Below are 21,871 nucleotides of genomic sequence, written 5' to 3' on the forward strand. Positions count from 1 at the left end.
TGCAGATTCAGCTCGTCCATCCAGAGCAAAGCAAGGCCACCACCCCGATTTCTCCTTGGCACAATGAATAAGTTATCAAACTTCAACCTACATCTTAACCTTTCCAAATAAGAATTTTTTTTTCCTGGTTTCCATTAAAAAAACCAAGTTAGGGCTCTTCGCTTTCACCAGTTCCGAAAGCTCTCGAACTCGCCGTGGGTTCCCAAGCCCATGGCAGTTCCAATTGACACAATTCATGGTGAATGGAAGGGCTAATTGACAGCCACTGCCAATAATATAGATAGGACAGGAGACTCATTTTTGCTAACCTCTCTTCTTTCACGGGTTGAGTATCTGAAGCTTCAGGTGGAGGTCTTTCACGGGTCAGGGGAGGTCTTATATTCTGGGGAGTTTTAACAGGGGCTAGCCTTTCCAACTTGGTCCATTTTCTACCTTGCGCTTCTTGAGAAGCCTTGAGATAAATGGGCTTGGTAATTAAGCCTTGTTCGGTACCTTTATCCAACCCCTTATGAGTTAGAATTGTGTTGCCTAAACTCGGCCCAATAGTACAAGGCCCATTTACTTTGACACTAGTATCATCAAGACCCACATGCTTTGGCAATTCTTGGCTCCTGCCGCCTTACCCTCTGAATTTGAAAAACCCCAAGTAGCTAAAGGAGGATTTCGGGGCATGTTACTCTGCAAATCACTGTCCGCCGTATTTAATCCCCTTTTTCCGCCTTCGAACATGTCAATTTCCCTATCAATCTCCTGAAGTTTAGCTAAAGAAAGGTCCTCATGCTCGCCCTGACTCTGTGTATCCTTTGCCATCCCTGGATTCTGGCTAAAAGAGATGGTTCGCCTAGTACAACCTTCCTTATCAGTCACATCACTATCTTTACTAGCCCTCAACATCTGCGATGTAGGCATAGTTACTTTACAACTTTCCTTTTCTATTTCCCCAACCATGCGCAATTCCATATCGGGAACGGATTCACCATGGTGATTTTCCTCCGCCATGCTTGGACTGTTCTCCTCACCGGCGGACTGAACTGATTTCCTTTGAAGCTTTTCACCCTAATAAAAGCTAGGAATAGAAACCACCGATTTGTTATAGGACCTGTACGGGGCAGCTCGTAGGCTCTGGTCGAACTGCCTCTGTTCAGGGGTGAGAGTGCTTTTACTTTCAATCCATAATCTACAATCCTTATCACCGTGATCCATGTGACCGCACCAATAGCAGATATTGGGCAGTCGTTCATATCTAAACTTAACCCATAATTTTTTTCCATTCTCAAACGAAACCAACCAACCGACCTCTACAGAGAGGCAGAGCAATATCTAGGGTCACTTTAACGCGAATAAAACTACCACCATCTTCCTCTACTCTGCCATTTGATCTACACACCTCACCAATAATATCACAAATACTCTCAGCCACTCCCCTCGTCATGAAACGGATTGGAATATCATGCACTTGGACCTAAAACGTGGCCTTTCAAAACTGCAGCTCCCGAGTAGGGACATCACCGTTAAACGATTCCAACACGACAAGGTGTTTATCAAAACTCCAAGGCTCGCTTTGGGTGATACGATTGACATCCAGCTGAGTGCTAAAAACAAAGAGGACAATCTGGTCTTTGATATTCCTAATTTTAAAACCACTCGTAGACCTCCATAGTTGTCGAAACATTCGTGCTATTGCTTCCATATTCAAGGCTCGCCTAGTTAGGAATTTTGCAGCTATGATGAACTCAAATGACCTTTGATTATTTTGCAAAATAAGGTCTGAACCTTCCCTCTCATTGAGGGAGAGGTTATTCCAAGACTTTGTAATATCCTCCATGGTACATGTGTTTCCCAAATACCCCACGAAAAATACAACCAACAAGCCCTGAGGGTAAACTTATTACCTACAGAGGACAAACAACCTTCACAAAGAAAGGACCTACCTATTCTACAGCCTAAGAGAGGATGGCCGGAACCAAAACTTTCTTGAGGGCAGAGAAACTTTTTGATCTTTCTATAATGGATTTTACTAATGTGTGCCCTTAGAGCACACATTAATTTCTATTTTTTAAAAAAAATTTCTCGAGAATTGAAAAAGTAATGACAGCTTTTTCAATTTCCGAGAAAATGTTTCCAAAAATAGAAAGTTTAATGTGTGCCCTAAGGGCATACATTAACCGGACCCTTCTATAATAAGGGATAAGATCTTTTTGATCTTTCTCAGTAAATATGATGCGACATAATTTGGGTATTTTTTTTTAAAAGAGGTTATTAATTATTGTAATCCACAACTCTTTTTGTTGACGTGGGTTCAATTTGTGGGCCACTGAAGCCCACAAGGCCCATTGCTTATAAGTCGGTCAAGCATGTCCGAATACAACAAGGAATATAATTCCTACTTACTGTTGCCGACCTATGACATATAAATGTGCTTGAACTGTTAAAGCAAAAGTTAACACCTCTATAGTCATCGGAGCAAGCAACTTTTCCTTTTTAGGTACAGTAATTCCTACCTTGGCTAGGATGATGAAAGAGGCTATTTATTTTCCTCCGTTTAAGTTGGCTCGGAGGATGAAAGAGGTTCAAGATAAAAGCAGTGTTGAATATCAGCGGTTGACATGGGATGCCCTTCGGAAGAGTATAAATGGGCTTGTGAACAAGGTTAATGCTGCCAACGTAAAGAACATTATTCCAGAACTCTTCTCGGAGAATTTGATACGGGGAAGTGGGCTATTTTGTCGGTCCTGTATGAAATCGCAGATGTCATCCCCGGGTTTTACAGACGTGTTTGCAGCACTGGTTGCTGTTGTCAACACCAAGTTTCCTGAGGTTGGCGAGCTTCTTTTGAGGAGGATCGTTTTGCAGCTCAAGAGAGCATATAAACGGAACGACAAGCCTCAATTACTAGCTGCTGTTAAGTTTATTGCACATTTAGTGAACCAACTAGTGGCTCATGAGATCATTGCCTTGGAGCTGCTTACTGTGCTGCTTCTGAATCCAACCGATTCGAGTGTTGAGGTTGCTGTTGCCTTTGTCACAGAGTGTGGATCACTTTTGCAAGATCTCTCGCCTAAAGGCTTGCATGGTGGGTATTCTTTTTGAGGTCGTCAATCTTAAATTTGTCATATTTGTGGATATTATTGTATTTTTGGTTTCTAAGGTTTAGACATGTTTTTCTTTCTAAGTTGTACTTGTTGCCAAGTGCTTATAATTTTTAGTAGTTTATTTATTACTAAGTTATTATCTTTTTCAGGGAGGTATGGTTGGTTAGCCACATTTAGCAATTTCTCTTCTACATTGAATCACATTTTGTACACTAGACATACAGAGGGGTTACCAATAAAGCCATCACTTGCCATGGCATTTTGATGGCTTCGTTGGGCCTAGTCACCAACAATTTTGTGACAGCTCTTTGTCTTCAGTAAATAATGGAATCCTTCAATTAAACAGGGAGGACCTGTGGAATTACTCTTATGTAAGTGAAAAAATAATGATAAGTCACTCAGAATGATGTTCCTAAATTCCTAGTGTCAACTCATTTTATATTTTAGGTTGAATTGGTATTTATTGGGTAAAAAAATATTTGTCCAGTTCATTATCAAATTAGGCATAACCCAACTAACTTCGGATAGGCAGAAGAGCAAATTCCACAGCTCCTAAGTGATAGGATAGTTCATTACAAGGGGGGGTTGTAATCATGCCTAAATCTGGCATGTATCTGGTTTTTCTGATCAGTGAGATGTCTTAGGTTCCACTGGGAAGTTGCCATTCTTTGTTATCTGGAATTGTCTTGACGATATAGAAACACCAAGTTAAAAATTGTCTTGACGATATAGAAACATTGTATCTGGAATTGTGCCACTCATGGCTGTGGCATATATGTAACCTTGGATGGTGGCCCGGTGTTAAATGGTTAGCGTTTGAAAATATTATTTAGTACTCAAAACTTGTTTACTATTGTACTTACAATATTATGAAAGACAAGTACGTGTTTACCTATGTCAAACTTTTGGTTCCATGCTTAGCAATAAATGTTTCCATGAGATTATATGTCATAATGTTCCTATCCTCTTTCTTTTGTTTTTACGGGAATATATTTTAGTCACTGTACTGTGTACTCAAGGTTTACACTTCTACAGGAATATTTGAGCGTTTCCGTGGGATTCTTCATGAAGGTGAAATAGATAAAAGGGTTCAATTTCTGATATAGAAGGGCTATTTGCGATAAGAAAAGACAAGTTTCAGGTATGTTTTTTTTTCTCCCTTCATTTTTAGAATTATGTATGACATACTACTATTAATGTCCAAGGATAGCTAGAATAAAGATACCCTCTGTGATGTATTCGTTTGCAGGGGTACCCAGGTCTGGACCTTGTAGAGCAGGATGATCAGATAACCCATGAGATCTCTCTCCAAGGGGAAATAGATCCAGAGATTGCCCTTGGTATGGCATTATGCTGAGCTGTCTTCTGCTTCTTGATTGGTCTAGCTATGGTTATGTATTGATTTATATTTTTCTTTCTCCTTGTTCAGATATATTCAAGCCAGATCCTAATTTCCTTGAGAATGAGAAGCGTTATGAAGAGTAGAAGCAAACCATTTTGGATGATGAGTCTGAGGATGAAGAAGGTTCAGATGCAGCTTCAGATGATGATGATGATGATGATGAGGATGAGGATGATGACGAGGAAGATGATGAGAACCAGACGAAAATAAGGAATGAAACAGAGACAAATCTTGTAAATCTTCGGAGGACAATCTATCTAACAATTATGTCCAGTGTAGATTTTGAGGAGGCAGGTCATAAGCTCCTGAAAATTAAACTAGAGCCAGGTCAAGAGGTATGTGTTGCAAGCTTTTTCCTGATGTTACTGCTGTAAAATTGAAGTCTCCTTATTTAGTATTTCCTTGTTTAAGAGGAAGTAGTGAAAGATAAATAATGAATATTTGTTCGCAGTTTGCTGAGTCTGCAAATTATTGGTAGTTGGCTAGGAATCACTATTAGTTAAAGGAACTAGAGCTGGGTTCTGAGTCTCCTGTCCAGCATGAAGACATCCTTTACTCCCCTTTGCTATCAAGTGAATAAATGAACAATAAATGAATAAACAAGATGGATTAGATTCACTTTACATACTCTTTTAACATTTCAGATTGCTAGATGTTATTACAAGTCAGTATCAAATATATTTTTTTCTTTATTCTTAGCTTTGTTTTTTTAACCCCCACCCCCTAAACGATTAGAATTCATTAGTGGTTTCATGCACTAACTTGCCTTGGTGCTTAGATTATTTCCCTTGGGTACTTCAGTCACTATTAGGGGTGTAGAGAGGCAAGCCACACAGAGCCCAAGCTAAGCTTCTTGCTGCTTAGGCTCAGCTAATTAAGACTTGACATGGAGTTGAGTTTGGCTTGAAGAATTCAGTAACTCCTAAAATTAATTGCTTAAAATAATAAAAGAAAAATAAAATCTTACAATAATACAATTGAAAGCTTAAAATAATAAAATAATAAAATTGAAAGCTTAATAATAATAATAATATATTAGCATAATTTATTTTAAAGAAAAAATCTTGAATCAAATTCTGTACTACTTGAAGACTCTTATGCAGATGGAGTTGAACATTATGCTCTTGGAATGCTGTAGTCAGGAGAGAACTTACCTCCGGTATTATTGTCTTTTGGGGCAGCGATTCTGCATGATCAACAAAGTTTATCAGGAAAATTTTGACAAATGCTTTGTCCAACAATATTCCATGATTCACCGGCTTGAAACAAATAAGTTGCGTAATGTGGCTAAGTTTTTTGCGCATTTACTCGGCACAGATGCTCTACCTTGGCATGTTTTAGCCTATATTCGCTTAACAGAGGAGGATACCACTTCTTCATCTCGTATATTTATTAAGATTCTATTCCAGGTATCGAAAGCGACACCAATTTTTTCCCCTCATGTTTTTTTTCTCTCTAGCATTTCTTCTAGAAGCTGTTGTTGTATTCACAATTGTGTTGTTTCTGTTGCAGGAATTGTCAGAGCATCTGGGCATCCATCTGCTGAATGAGCGTCTTAACGATCCCACAATGCAGGATTCCTTTGAATCTATCTTTCCAAGGGACAATCCCAAGAACACACGGTTTTCAATTAACTTCTTCACATCCATTGGACTTGGTGGCATCACTGAAAACTTACGTGAGTACTCGAAGAATATGCCACGCCTTGTTATGCAACAAGAGCAAGAATCGGATAGTTCTGGTAGTTCGGTTACAGGGTCAGCTAGTCCAGAATCAGATTCATCGAGTTCAGATGAGAGTGAAAGGGATGACAGACACAAGAAGCGGAGGAGGAGAGACTAAGGCTGTGTTTGTTTTGGCTTCAAATCACTTCCGAAAATGCTTTTCCGTAAATGTGGGTGTTTGGTTGCGCATGGAAAATAAATTTTCCGGAAAATATTTTCAGTTGACCGTGTGTTTTAATGGCTTTGACCCGGAAATTGGTTTCAGTCAAAATTTTCACTTCAAACCATTTCCAGACTCACGTGCAGAGAGAGAGAGAGAGAGAGAGAGAGAGAGAGAGAGAGAGAGAGAGAGAGAGAGAGAGAGAGAGAGAGCCTAGATCACGCCGTCGAGTTCGCGTTGCCGAGATCGTCGGCATTGTTGTTCTAGACCTAAAGCTCATCGGCGCCGTCGTTACCGATCTCGTTCTCGTTCTCGACCCAAAGCTTGTCGGCGCCGCTGATCTCATCATCTTGATCTCATCGCGCCTATGATCTCGTCGTCTTGATCTTGTCGTCGTCTCTCTAGAGTTTGAAGATAATGAAATGATACAATTGCAAGATAACAATGATGTTCAATTTTGCAATACAACAAATCTTGATAATGAACATCAAAAGAATTTAGAAGAAAAAGAAAATGAAAACAATGATGAAAATGTCACAAATGAACAAGTTCACCATAAGGATGTTCAACTAGAAGAAAATGAAAATAATAATGACATGTTGAATCATATTCCTTCAAATAAAAGATTATACTTCAATTGACATACTAAATTATATAAAAATATTAGATTCATTTCCAAATACATGCATTGCTTATTGGATTTTATTAACAATACGTGTTACGGTAGCTCTTGCAGTAAGAAGTTTTTCAAAATTTAATTTAATAAAATCATATCTAAGATCGACAATATCCCAAGAAAGATTAAGTGGATTAGTTATATTATTGATTGAAAAGGAAATGTTAGAAGAACTTAAATACAAAAATTTAATTAGTCAATTTGCATCTCGAAAGGCAAGAAAAATAGATTTTAAATTAAATATATTATAATATAAAAATATTAAATAAATATTAATTTAATTAATACATAAGTTTAAAAAATGTTTCATTTTAATTCTCGCCTTAGGTCCTAAAATGTCTAAGGCCGTCCTGAAGGTGTTGGACAATTCGATTTCAACACCTGGCATGCAAATGAATGATCAAAAAAAGACAAAAGTTGGTAATCATCATCAAGAGGAAGGATAAGAGCCCACACCCGCAGCCTTGGTTGGTCAAAGACAATAATCGCCAATTTCCACATGCTATACCACGTGCTGCACGTGGCTTGTGGGACCTCAGGAGTGACAAAGGACTAATCGCCATCGTCACTGCCACGGCCACCAATAAGGACCCCGTGTACCAAGGAAAATGCTAGGACTACATATTATATTTTCTTTGAAAATAGCCTCAATTTTAAGTTCCACCTTTTTTCGGTTTCACACTGCATGGGCTTTGTCTTTTCCTGATCATTATTTGCATGCTAGATAATCAGGCTCGCTTTTTGAATTGAAAAAAAAAAACAGAAAAAGAAGCGATATGAATATATATATATATATAAATATATATATATATATATATATAAACTAATAACAAAATAATCACAAGAAAAGCAAAGCACAGAATCATCGCTACAGTAAATTAGAAATCAAATAGTAATAAAGGACTATAACTTTCTATGAAAGAGCATCTCCTCTTTATTCAAGAGAATATATCTAACCACAAAATGATCCATATGGGTGTCGGACACTTCGATTCCTCTTGTTAACCAACCCCTCTTCCCAAATTCAAGGTGGTCCTATATATCTTGGAAATAGTCGTTTCCAGAATGAGATATATTAATTGCAAGTCTAGAACAAAGAGATTCGTATTGTGGCTGTGTCAAGTGTCATCTTTTTCTCTTTCAGAATAACAAATGTTGATAGCCACTTTACGTCAAGGAGTTGAGGACTAGACTAATAATTTGATTCCCATTTAATTTGATTAGGATTTAATGTGCTGGCTCTGTGTGGTTTAGAATCAACGTACGTGTTGCGTGGCTGTTAGAAAATAGAGAACTCAGTAGAACTCTCTAGATTTGGGTGTTTTTGTAGTTTTAAGTTTTAACTTGCATCACAATGTTTAATTTGTTTTGTTCATAATTATTTTGTTGGACATTATGCTTGACAAAGATTAAGTTCAATTCATTTTACAAATTACAATCTGTTAACGTGTAATAATTAAGCCCAATATTTGTGTTTCAAATTTTCAGTACAATCTCTTAATTAAGAAGCTCGAATAAAACGTCCTACACTCAAAATTTGTATTAATTTTCATGTGCAAGAGATAGTACCATCTCAAATGAGCGTTATTAATTCTTAAAGTTTAAAAAATGTACTTTATTAATCCCTCAGTTAACTTCCAATAATTTCTTTATTCATGTGTCCAAGGGAGAAATAATGTGGCATTTTTTTTTAATATGACAACTTTTTTATTATTAAAAAAACTTTCACGAAAGCACTGGTCAAACCCGAACCCAATAGAAATGGGTTCTGATGGGTTTTTTACCTTCTTCTATGGTTGCTTGGCCATACCCAAACACCATTGACAACAACAATCTCAATTTTACAACATTAATTACCTTGTTGTAAAATAACATGATATAATTCAAATGTAATTTATTTATTCAACTCTTAAGATAAAAAACGACCACGCTACGAACAAACTCAACCAAGGTAAAATGAAATCTGATTTCAAGTCAACTGTAAAAAAAAATAATAATAATAAAAAAAAAAATTGTTATAGTTGATTAAAATCAACCACTTTATAAATGAAAAATGAATTGTCTCCAAGTGTGTCGAATTATGAATTAATGATCAATTTTGATAAGGTCTTGACGTTTCAATTTTTATAACTTAAATTTCTAAGCAAAAATTTGTCAATATCAGCCACATAATTTCCCATGTGACAAAAAAAAAAAAAAAAAAAAAAAAAAAAAAAAAAAAAAAAAAAAACCTACCAAACTCTCTCTCTCTCTCTAAACCAAAATAAAAAATTGGAGTTAAGATTTCAACTTTCACCTCTTTTAATTAAAATTTATATTTGAACCTTGACATTTGATTCTTTATATAAAACTAGCTTATAACTCCATACATATGCATGGATATACTTAAAAGATATATGTGGGGTCAAAGAATTTATGACCCCGGCCCATTTCATGTTAAGGCCCAAGGCCTGTGCCGAGGAGAGATAATGCCAAGGACGCACCATGGAAGTCCAGGACGGCCTAAGGAAAATGGCCGAGGACGAACTTGTGCTCGGCATCCCATAATGCCCCTAAAAGGAAGAATGAACACAGTCCAGAAACAGCCCAAGTAAAAGGCTGCCAGTACTGCAATAAAGCATTCTGCACCTGACAGGACCATACTCTTCAGCTTTTGCAACCACCCCCCAACCACTCTAGGTATGGGCTGACAGGACAAGTCTTAAGCCCTAGAAAATTCAGCTTACACGTGGACGTTGGCGAGAGGGTAAATGCCAGTATAAAAGGTTAAGAGAGGCAGTATGAAAAGGGGGACAACCAGTCTCCCAAAAAACCATGGTGTCCTAGAAATAAGGAGGATAACAAGAGCACAAAACTCCCTAGACTCCTCAGATAAGATTCACTGACCGGAGCCACCCCAAACCACTGTCCGGTGATCAAGGCCTAACCTTTCAAACCCACGCTCTACAAATGATATTGTTTAGGCCCTCTTTACGTACGAGCCCAATATCGTCTTGGGGTCGTCACGAATTGAGTCCCTACAATATACATTAAAATGCACAGTATAATAATCTTACATATATAATTTAAATATTAATGATAGTCATTTTTTTTAACTCTTTAAAAAGTCTTGTAAGAATGTTATTAGGTAAAAAAATGCAAACTGTCAATTTTTTAAATATTTTTATGTTCATTAATTCTAAACTCTTTAGTTTTTGTACACAATAACTCATTTGAATAGATATTTATGATATGGTCCTACATTTGATTCTAAAATTAAGAAATAAAACTTTCTTTAAAAATAAATAATTTAGGACATATGATGCAAAATTGGACTTCAATTGTAGAATCTAATTGGATTTTCTCTAAGTTTTACCTATTAATATATATATATATATATATATATTTATAATTTTTGTGCCAAATGAATTGTTTTTAGTTATAAAAAAAAGGCTTATAAATATAAAATTATTCAAACTCTCTCTTCCTCTAATTTTATATATAGTGTTAGATATATGATTATATTTTTTTATGATTTATTTATATTAGACTCCTTGTTTTCTACTCTAAATTAACTCATTTGGCACATAAATTAAAAAAATTCTATTAGATGGAACACATGCCGTAAAATTAAACTCTAATTGAAATCTAATTTTTACACTGAACTAATTAACTTGATTCAAAAATTTAAAAATTTTGATTAGATGGGACATGTGATGCAAAATTAGACTCTAATTGAATTCCAATTTAAAATCTAATTGGATTTTCTCTTGGTTTTACTTATTAATATATATTTATTTATATATATATATATATGACTTTTAGACTTGAATTGTTTTTTTTTTTCTACAAAAAGAAGGCTCATAAATATAAAATTATTCAAAAATTATGTTTTTTATGGTTTACTTATATTGGACTTCTCGTTTTTTATACTAAATTAACTCATTTGATACAAAAATTTAAAAACTTAAATTAGATGGAACACATGTTGCAAAATTAAATTCTAATTAAAATCCAATTTTTACATTGAATTAACTCACTTGGCACAAAAATTTAAAAACTTAGATTAGATGGGACACATGGCACAAAATTGGACTCTAATTAAATTCTAATTTGAAATTTAATTGGATTTTCTCTCAATTTTACCTATTATTATATATATAGACTAGTGTGTAGTCCTATGCATATGCACGGATATAATTAATAATAATCACAATTATATGGTTCAAATTATATATACATGGTATTAGCTAACACTTTTTTTTTTAAACCATACAATTCTAACATATGTAATGGTTTCTCATTATATATATATATATATATATATATATAATTTAAAATTTAATTGATTTTAGACTTTTCGGTTTTTGTACCCAATAATTTACTTGTCACGAAAATCAAAAACTTAGATGAAAACGTGGCGAAAAATTGGACTCTAATTGAAATCCAATTTAGAATCTAATTGGATTTAGACTCTTTGATTTTTACACTCAATAATTCACTTAGCACAAAGTTAAAAATTAAATGGGACACGTGGCGCAAAATTGAGAATCTAATTAAAATCTAATTGAATTTTCTCTAAGCTTTGTCTATATATATATATATATATATATATAGACTAGTGTGTGTCCCTGTGCATATGCAAGAATACAATTAAAAACAATCATACTTATATGGTTCAAATTACACATTTTTTTTTCTTTCTCAAATAAAAAAATTATAAATATTTTTTTAGAAGAGATTCAAATTATACATAATATTAACTTACACTTTTTAAATCATAGATCTCTAAAATATGTAACAGTTTATTTTTTATTTATATATATATATATATATATATATATGATTTAGAATTTAATTGGTTTTAGACTCTTTGATTTTTGTACTCAATAATTTACTTGCTACAAAAATGAAAACTTAGATGGACACGTGATAAAAAATTGGACTCTAATTGAAATCCTGTTAAGAATCTAATTGGATTTGGACTTTCTAATTTTTACACTCATTAATTCACTTGGAACAAAATTAAAAATTATAAGGGACGCATGGTGTAAAATTGAGAATCCAATCAAAATCTAATTTGATTTTCTCTAAGCTTTGACTATATATATATAAATATATATAGATGGAGCCTTGTAGGGTCCACCTAATAAAAAATTGGCATAAATTGATAATTGAACTGAAAATATTACTAAAGTGACAAGTAGAACTTAAAAAGTTAGCTATATTGGCTCTACACCCTATAAAACTGGTAAAAAAATCTAACATAAAATAAAATGATTTGATATAAAGCTATTTCTTAACCTGGAAGTTACAGCTAGTTTACACTACCCAACAAAGAAATCAAAATTCCATCTACTATCACAAGGTTCTATTTAGCAAAGTGATAGCCTAATAGGACCATTCTACACACTACATAATATTGTATGCTTGACATCATTGTTGTTAAATCCAGACTAGACGTTGATCCTGTTTATGAATTGGGTAACTGGGTAACTGATTCAACCAGTGCATCAATGGTCAACCATAAGGCCAAATAAAAATATTTTTAAAATTATATATATATAAAGAAAGTTTGAGAAAACATAACATGAATATGTAAACTAAAAAAAAAAGCATATGCCTAAATTAAACTCGGCATTATAATTCAAAATCAAGGTTTCACAAACAATAGCATTAGAAGATCTATAAAATTCACAAGCAAAATAAATGAATGTCATAATATTGCAACAAAGTTTTTGCTAAATAAAATCTTGTTACATACATGTCTTAAAATTTTTTATATTAAAAAAATACAAATCTCAAATTATACAAAAAAAAAAAAGAAAAGAAAAGAAAAATGGTTTAAAGCTTAAACTTAAAGCAATAAACAAATAAAGCACAAAAAAAATGTAAACGAAAGAAGAGAAAACAAGGTTTAAGTAATAAAATATATAAGATATATTGATATACTCATACCTATGTGCCAACTAACTATGTGAAACTGAAAAGTGCATTTTTTTTCTTTAGGTTTTCTCATATTTAAATTACCATATTATCACACATTAAACAGTAAAAAATTCAATGGGATGGACTTATTTATGTAATTTTATACAATTCACAAATCTAGTTGGGTTATTAAAACCCAGTCGGGTCAGACGGTTTGCTTAAAACCTCCCAGGTTTTACCAGTTTTGACCGGGTCTTGTGCACATTTGATCTTAAAGTTTGGGGTGTTTGAATTTTACTCCTTAAAGTTTGGAGGTGTTTGGATTTTACTCCCTAAAATTTCATAATATGGGGTTGTAAAAGCCAAACACCCCTAATCTTTAGGAAGTAAAATTCAAATTTTGAAATTTCAGGGTGTAAAATTCAAATACGCCCAAACTTTAGGGATGTAATTTGCAATTTAAGATTTTTATAATCGTCATATTTTTGCCTCACATGTATAAGAAAAATAATGGTTTGTCCTTTGAAGCATTGTTATGGATTTTGTTTTGTCTCGGCTGGAAAATCTTGTACTGGCATGCAAACTGGAACTATAACCCCCCCTATTCCACCTCAAATGAAATTTCAGCCCATTCCGAGCATTTTGGTTAATACTGGCCGAAATTAAAGATTCGTCCGGAATGCAGAAGTGAAAAAAAATAAAGAAAAAGATGATGCGCAGGCCATGTTAGAGGGGAAACAAAAAGTAAAAAGATGAGAATAAGAGCTTTTTGGTATATGTATATATGAACAAAGGAGGTGAAAATCTATTGAAAGACAAGATGATGCAGTGGCATTTTGAGAGAGAAAAAATATGAAGAAGATGAGAAAACTTGAGAGAGCATAGACAGTGAGATGAGAAAGAAAGAAATAGTGAAGGGTTTAGGTGAGTATGAGAAGACGAGGGAATAAAGTTTACTTGGTGACTGGCTTTTACAGGGGTGAGTTTGGGAAATGGGAAAGTTATTAGGAACCTTCTTGGAAATTCTTTGGGTGGAATTACCCAACATGTTAGGGCTCATTTGGATAAACGTTTTCAAGGACAAAACGCATGATTTAATCTCAGTTTGGAATTTTTAATTTTATTTACCAAAAAAAAAAATCAAAAGTAAATTTTTTATTTTTTTTTTTATTTTTACAATAAGTAATAACATGCTCATTTTATATGAGATTTTTTTAATAAAAAATATATTAAACTTATTGTTTTCTATAATAGTTATATATATATATATATATACACACACACACATGCAGTAATTTAGAAGCACCCCTAAACTGTATGCCAGAATAAACTAGTATCAAAATATTTCATTTTAATAGACAAACTGAAATAGAGTTCGAAATGATATTCACAACATTGCTTTGAAGTATGAAAAGTCACACACCATAAACAAGAAAAGGGTCTATAACTATTATGAGCAGTAATTTATTAGAAACATTTTTTTCTTGTGAGGTTATCATAAACATTTTGAAAATTTTACAATGGAATAAGATCTTCAATATTTAAAGTTCTCTCAATTAAGTCTATTTTCATGATTAAGATTTAATTGTTAATAGACTATTATGTCATTTAAAATTTTAAATGAAGTGATAGTCTGGTGCATTTTTAGATTTGTATCATTAAATTTGAATCATAAAATTAACCTAGAGAATCTTTGGTGACAAGGGAATTGACGGTATGGAAACTTTTGTGACAAACACAAACAGGCCAAGCGGTCGCTCAAGCAATTCCCACTTATACCATGAGTTGCTTCCTTCTTCCGCAAGGCTTATGTGATTATATTGAAAGCATGGTGAGGAACTTTTGGTGGGGCCAAAGGCAGCAAGAATCTAAAATGAATTGGGTCAGCTGGAAAACAATGTGTATGCCTAAAGCTCAAGGAGGCATGGGTTTTAGGAATTTGCCAGGTTTCAACAAAGTAATGCTTGCAAAGCAATTATGGCGAATCCTCCAATACCCAAACTCTCTAGTGGCAAGGGTTCTCAAAGCTAAATACTTCCCTACTGGAGATATTCTGAATGCTAACCTTGGAAGCTCCCCCTCATATTCTTGGAGAAGCATCCATAGTAGCCTTGATGTAATAAGGAAGGGAACTCGGTGGAGAGTGGGAAATGGGAAATTAATCCATATATGGGAGGACAAATGGCTGCCAACCCCATCTACTTACAAGGTTATTTCTCCACCAAATGATATGCCCCAATTCCCAATGGTCTCTTCTCTCATTGACCCAATGACAAGATGGTGGAGAGTAGACATGGTTAGAGCAACTTTCCTTCCTTTTGAAGTTGACTTAATCCTGAGGATACCTTTAAGCCACAACCTTCCGAAGGACAAAATTATCTGGATAGGGAATAGTCAGGGAGATTTCACAGTCAAAAGTACTTACCATATAGCCCATAATTTGTCGGATTCAACGGAGAAAGAAGAAAGCTCAAATGGAGATCGTTGCAAGCTGGTTTGGAGGAAATTGCGGCACCTTAATCTCCCAGCAAAAATTAAAATTTTTTGCGTGGAGAGCTTGTGTCAATGGTCTCCCTGCAATGGAAGTCATTTGTTGCCGTGGGATTTCTCATTCTAGGGGTTGCCCTGTTTGTTGTAGTGAAGTTGAAAGTCTTGACCATGCCCTTCTTCATTGTGCCATTTCAGCATCAGTTTGGTGTCTTTGGTCAGATAATCCTCTTCGCACTCATGGCATCAACAAATCCTTTCTTGATTCCACAATATTCATTCTCTCCCATGCAACTCTCTAGGACTTGGAGCTTTTCTTTGCCATCACTTGGGCTATTTGGTTTAACAGAAATAAGATTATGCATAAGGATTCTAGTCTACTTCCTCTCAAGTGTGGAAATTGGCAAAATATGTTTCTGAGGATTTTGTTAGTTCAGCAATTTGGGATCTTGGCCAACCTAGAACCACCCCATCCAACTGGGTTCCTCCTCCCTTAGGATTCCACAAGATAAATGTTGATGGGGCCTCTTCTGAGCTAGACAGTTTCTCTAGTGTTGGAGTCGTCATTAGAGACTGCAAAGGTGATGTTGTGGCTGCGCTGTGTAAACCCCTTCAAACTCGCTTCTCTGTTGAACTAATTGAGGTTTTTGCTTTGGAGCATGGCATTCTACTAGCTCAAGAGCTTCATCTGGCATGGGTCATTGTTGAATCTGACTCCTTAAATGCCATCCAAGTAATCAATGAAGGTGCCAGGAGGAGTAGCTTGGGGCAAATCATTCAAGGAATTCTTTAGGTGAGTGTTTCTTTTGAGTCCTGCCTCTTTAAGCACATCAATAGAAGCTTCAATACTGTAGCTCACAAGCTAGCTCAACATGCTTGAAAATCTGGTCTCCATCGCCTATGGAAAGGAGTTGCTCCCCACTGTATCTGTTAGGACATGTGTTTCACATGTTAAGAACATATGTCATGATTTTATGTAATTGGCTTATCCTTTGACAAAACACACTTTACTTGTATTTGGGTAGATTTAGGATGTTTTAAATACCTCAAGAAACCTTGTTTCAAGATCAAGTATTGAAGTCTTTAAGTCTGTTCAAGAAAACAAGTTCAAAGTGCAAAATCATTAAAGCTCGACAGCTGCATCTATCGAGCTTAAGGAAGATGTTCTTCATTCAGCGTGCTCGACACCTACTCGACACCTGCTATCTATCGAGATTTAAGATTCTCAGAATTCCAATCTGATTTTCTAGGGATCCATGAATGTGTCCTTGGGCTTTCTTTTCTCCTAACCCTAGATATATAAAAGTATCAGTTTAAGGGCCGTCAAAGTGTTCACAAGTTGCACAAGCTTTGAGCAAACTCTATTCAAGTAAATTGTGACCGGAGACGAAGTTCTTGCCCTAGTTCATCTCTTTCTCTTGAAGAAGTTGCTATGTATGTGCACCGTAGGGTTTTGTGACCAAGCATCTTCTTAATCTTCATCGTATGGATGAACTGAGGAACTTTGCAACTAACAACCTTCTTAGTTGGTGATTGAAGTCGCGTACTAGGATCCGTACAATTGGTTAGTCGCGTATTGGGATTCGCACAATAGGTTAGTCACATACTGGGAGTCGTGCATCTGAAAGGGGAACTGTCACTACAGAACAAGTCCAATTGGGTATTGGGGTAATGGTTCAACTGTAGGTTGGTAAGGTACTTGGATTCCTTTACTTGTAATCGCTTGTTACGATAATAGTAGAGTTTTGGGAGTGGTGACCTGAAAATCACCCGGTGGGGTTTTTGCCGTTAGGTTTTCCCCATTCGTAAACAAATCACCGTGCTATTTATTTTCCGCTGCATAATTAGTTTACTGGTGATTTGTTTGTGCTACCACGTGTTTGCATGATAAATTGATTAATTAACAAATTAACTAATTAATTAATTAATTTCTATCATAAGGAGTCATTCAATTTGTGGCCTATCAGTATCTCTTCCTTTCTGCAATCCGATATGAAAGTAAACGGCTTGTAATTATGTTGTTTCTGGACAGGAACCTTTATTGTTGTTCTTATAATCATGTGTTTTGCTTTTTGGTTTTAATGCCAGTATACTTCCTTTTCAAAAAAAAAAAAAAAAAAAAAAAAAAAAAAAAAAAACAAACAAACACAAACACAAACACAAACACGCCAATGTAGATGGACCGTAGTGAAGTCAATACTAGTCAATATGAGAGACTGGGTCAAATCCGTGTTCATTCTTGCCTCCGTAAAATACCTTCCTAGACTGTCCTGAATAGAGAAGTGTTGAGCATCAAAATAACACCATCAGATGTTATTTTGTATAAATGATAGCATATAAAAAATTAGATGAAATTTTGGACACATGCAGAATCTTTCAAGTTTGAAGTTGAAGGAATGTGTCCTACGTTGAAAATTACTTATATGGGTGATTGTAAGTTCATTTTCATTGCCCACTGAGACTAACTCTGAACCTATGTATTGATTTTGAAGAGAAGATTTGCAAGGTTAAATGTTTAATTCACCAGCTTTGCTACAGATCTTGTGTTCTGATGAATGTATGTATGATAAATGTCTGTATATTCCAACTGTCAATTAATATGACTACTATTCTATGTCAAGTAATTGTTTATATAAAATTTTTATCACACAATAAAATGGTTCCTAGATAAAAAAATTTATGTTAATAGTGCAAATTTTGTCTTTTTCTATTCAAGCATTTGATTACAACTAACCTAGTACACCAGGGATAAATCAACAAACCTTTACAATGGTTTGTAAGATCGTCCATGATTTCATTGTTTCCCTAACCCTCGAAAGAAAAAAAAAAAGAAAAAAAACCACTAGCCTTAAGGATAAACTTGTCCCAAGGGACAGAAGCACCTACACGTAGGGACACAATATTCTACAGCCTAGGAGAAGTTCATAGAGAAACTTTCACTAGCCAACAACCATGCCACGACAGAGAACGAAGTCGAAACCACCTGATGCGAGAAGTTTCAAAATAAATTTCAACGGTGCGATTTTCAAGCAGGAAAATAAGAGCGGGATTTGGGTGGTTATTCGTGATCACACAGGGGCTGTTATTGCCTCTCTTGCTCAAACCATTGCACTTGCTCTTCAGCCCATCAAGATTGAAGCAATAGCAATTGGTCGGGCTCTAGAGTTTGGAGAGGAAATAGGCATTACAAAGGCTATACTTGAAGGTGATTCAGAATTGATAATAAACTCACTAAAAGGAGGTGGTCACTCAATAGTTTCAGTGGAGCCTTTGCTTCATGATGCCATGGTTTTTTCTAATTGTTATGCAAAATTGCTATACTCTCATTGTAGAAGAGATGGCAATAGATTAGCACATAGTCTAGCAAGATATTCCATTAATGTGTCTAGCAAGATATTCCATTAATGTCTCAAGTTATGTAGTTTGGATGGAGGGAGTCCCCGATCCCTTATTTACAGTTGTTCAACAAGATATAGCCAATTTGGCAAACTAATTTTCAATAAAGTATCAACCTGTTTCTCAAAAAAAAAAAAAAAAAAGGTATAATTAATATATTTTTTTTTCTCTCTTTTTCTTTTTGGATTTAACAGAAAATAGACTATTACCATATTACATTATTTAAAATTTTTTTAAATGAGGTGATAGTCAGGGGCGGCGCTACGTTGATGGCAGGGGGTTCATTTGACCACCCTGACCTAAAGAGAAAAAAACAATTATAGTGTATTTTTTTTGACTGCTAAAATATAAACTTGAACAACCTAACACCACCCCCAAAAAAAAAAAAAAAAAAAAAGATGACAATATAGAAAGATTCACAATGCAGGATTAGAGAAATGTGGAAGAGATAATTTTTTCTCAGCTTTGCAGCAGGGGAGGTCCCTCCATCACGGTGGCTTGTAGTGGTGGCCATGTTAGTTGTAGACGGTAGAGGAAATAGCACTCATGGGCTATGGCTTGCTGGCAATCTCCGTAGATTTAAGGAGAGAGAAATTGGTTGGTCAACAGCAAAATAGAATGAAAAGAGAATTGGGATAGGTAGGGTAGGTGGGAAAATTAATTGGGGTGACACGTTTTACTTTGCTACTAGTTAATATATATATATATCATGGTTTTAAAAATCGGTACGGTGAAAGAACCGGTCGAGGAGCTAATTATCGGTTTTCTGGTCGGACCGAGGTTCAACCGATGGTCGAACCGGTGACGTCATAAATAATTTAATTATTATTTATTTAAATTATATAAATAATTAATAATTTTTAAATTATATATAAAAATATATATATTAACAAGTCTGTGTAAAAGTCAAACAGGTGTAAAAACAGTAAAATATTTTACAAAATCACTCAGTCACTCATCTCTCCCTAGTCCCTACTCTCTCGACACTGTGCTTTCTCCAAAAAAAAAAAAAAAAGTTTCCCTTCCACAAACCAAACCTCCAGCCTCCGATCCACTCCCAAATGCCACTCATCACCGGCCATCGATCCAGTCATCGGCGCCATTCATCACCGACCACCGATCCACTCATCGGCGCCACTCATCACCGATTGCATCTCCACCGCCATCGGCGCCATTCATTACCGATCCAATCATCACCGATCCACTGAGTTTTTCTTTTTCTTTTTTCTTTCCGTTATCCTCCATCGTCGTCGGCCCCACTGTTTCTTGGCCACCTCCACCATCGTTGATTCATTCTTTTAATCTCAGTTCTGGATTTTTTTTTCCTTTATTGTTGTGAAGCTTTATCGATTTGGGTTTTTGGATGGTTTATGGGTCATGGGTGGCTGGGTTTGTGGGTTGTGGTGGATGGTTGGGATGTTTTGTGGGTCTTGGTGGTGGCTGAGTTGTGGGTTTTGGGTGGGTAGTTGAAATGGTTTGTGGGTAGAGCAGACTAGGAGTGAGCTCAAAGGGCGAGGGCGTGCCGTTGTGCCGCTGTGCGTGAGGCAGAGAGAACAGAGTGAGGTAGAGAGTAGAGACTAGAGAGAGATTGAGTTGAGTTGAGCGGCCTTGAGAGCTTGAGGTGAGTGAGAGAGTGAGGCAGATGAGAAGAGGAGGCGTGAATCGTGAGGTAAGAGTGAGATGGCTGATGAGAAGAGTGAGTCAGTGAGGACTTTAGGTTAGTTTTGAGGAGCAGAAAAAAACGACGTTGTTTTGAGGAGCCAAAAACTTAAAAACGACGTAGTTTAGTTTGAGGAGCAAAACCGGTTTGACCGCGCCGGTTTTTACTATTTACCGGTTTTTAGGTCATTTCCGGTTTTATACCATAACCGGACCGGATTGAAGGCCGGTTCCCGGTTGAACCGGTCGGACCGTCCAGTCCGGTCCGGTTTTTAAAACTATGATATATATATATATATATATATATTTAAATCAATATATTTATAGATTGCCACATTGTGGCCATGTAACCATTTTTTTTTTTTTTTTACAATCACAAGCACAAAACAGTGATACACTATCTAATAGATGACTAACTAAATTAATATTTGCAGATTTTTTTTTTAGAAAGAACTATATATAGTTAAATATATAATTATAAATTATTAAATTACTAAATAACTATGATGTCATACATTCGATTATCGGTTTGAACCCGATTAAATAAAAAAACCAGGAATCACTCATTTTTTTTCAATTTTTTGATCAACCAATCTGATTTTTAAAACTATTGATAGAAGTACTGAAAGACTTAAGAGAAAATATGGAGCTATCTTCTAAAACTTTTGATTAGATAATAAGTTAACAACTAGTAACAACCTGCAACTTAAAATTTGTTGTAGATATATCATTTCTTTTAATATATATTAAAACGATGCACCAGTATACACCATTATCCGAATATTCCGTTCCCTTAGTCAACTCAAAATGTTCACTGGAATAGAATTCAAAATCTTGTGGTTAATATAATTACAAAGACTAATAGATTATCAAAATTGACCCTCCTAAAAACATTTTCTAAAGCCGCCACTTGCGATAGTCCAATATGTTTTTAGATTTGTAATAGTATTAGATTTGAATTCTTGGTGACAAAGGAATTATGGAAATTTTTGTGCCAATCACAAACATGCCGACGTTGATAAACAATAGTGAAGTCAATTCTAAATTTCTAATGAATACAAGAGAACGGGTCAAATTAAAAAAAGTGGGAATTATAATAGAGAGCAGATTAATGCAGTAAATGTAAACCACAGGTTAAGAGCATCGAATCAAAACAAAGTCGATGAAGAAAATCTGATGTCTTTGTTTCCAGCAGAAGAATAGAGAAAGAGTCTCTCTTCACAGACTGCAAAGAAAACATAATAAAGGACTCGTGTAGATTTGTCAATACAAAAATTCATCATTCACCTCATAGTTTATCATTTATGCTACAAAGTGTTCCACTGCCCATACTTATAACAAAATAGTCCAAATGCAAATCTTCCTCTA

General features: G+C 35.2%; 1 pseudogene; it reads left to right on the forward strand.

Annotated features, from left to right (window-relative positions):
- Nucleotides 1-2,514: 2,514 nt before the first annotated feature.
- LOC115994175 lies at nucleotides 2,515-6,518 on the forward strand (annotated as a pseudogene).
- Nucleotides 6,519-21,871: the final 15,353 nt, after the last annotated feature.

Source organism: Quercus lobata, chromosome 1, assembly GCF_001633185.2.
Source record: "Quercus lobata isolate SW786 chromosome 1, ValleyOak3.0 Primary Assembly, whole genome shotgun sequence".
Taxonomy (NCBI): domain Eukaryota; kingdom Viridiplantae; phylum Streptophyta; class Magnoliopsida; order Fagales; family Fagaceae; genus Quercus; species Quercus lobata.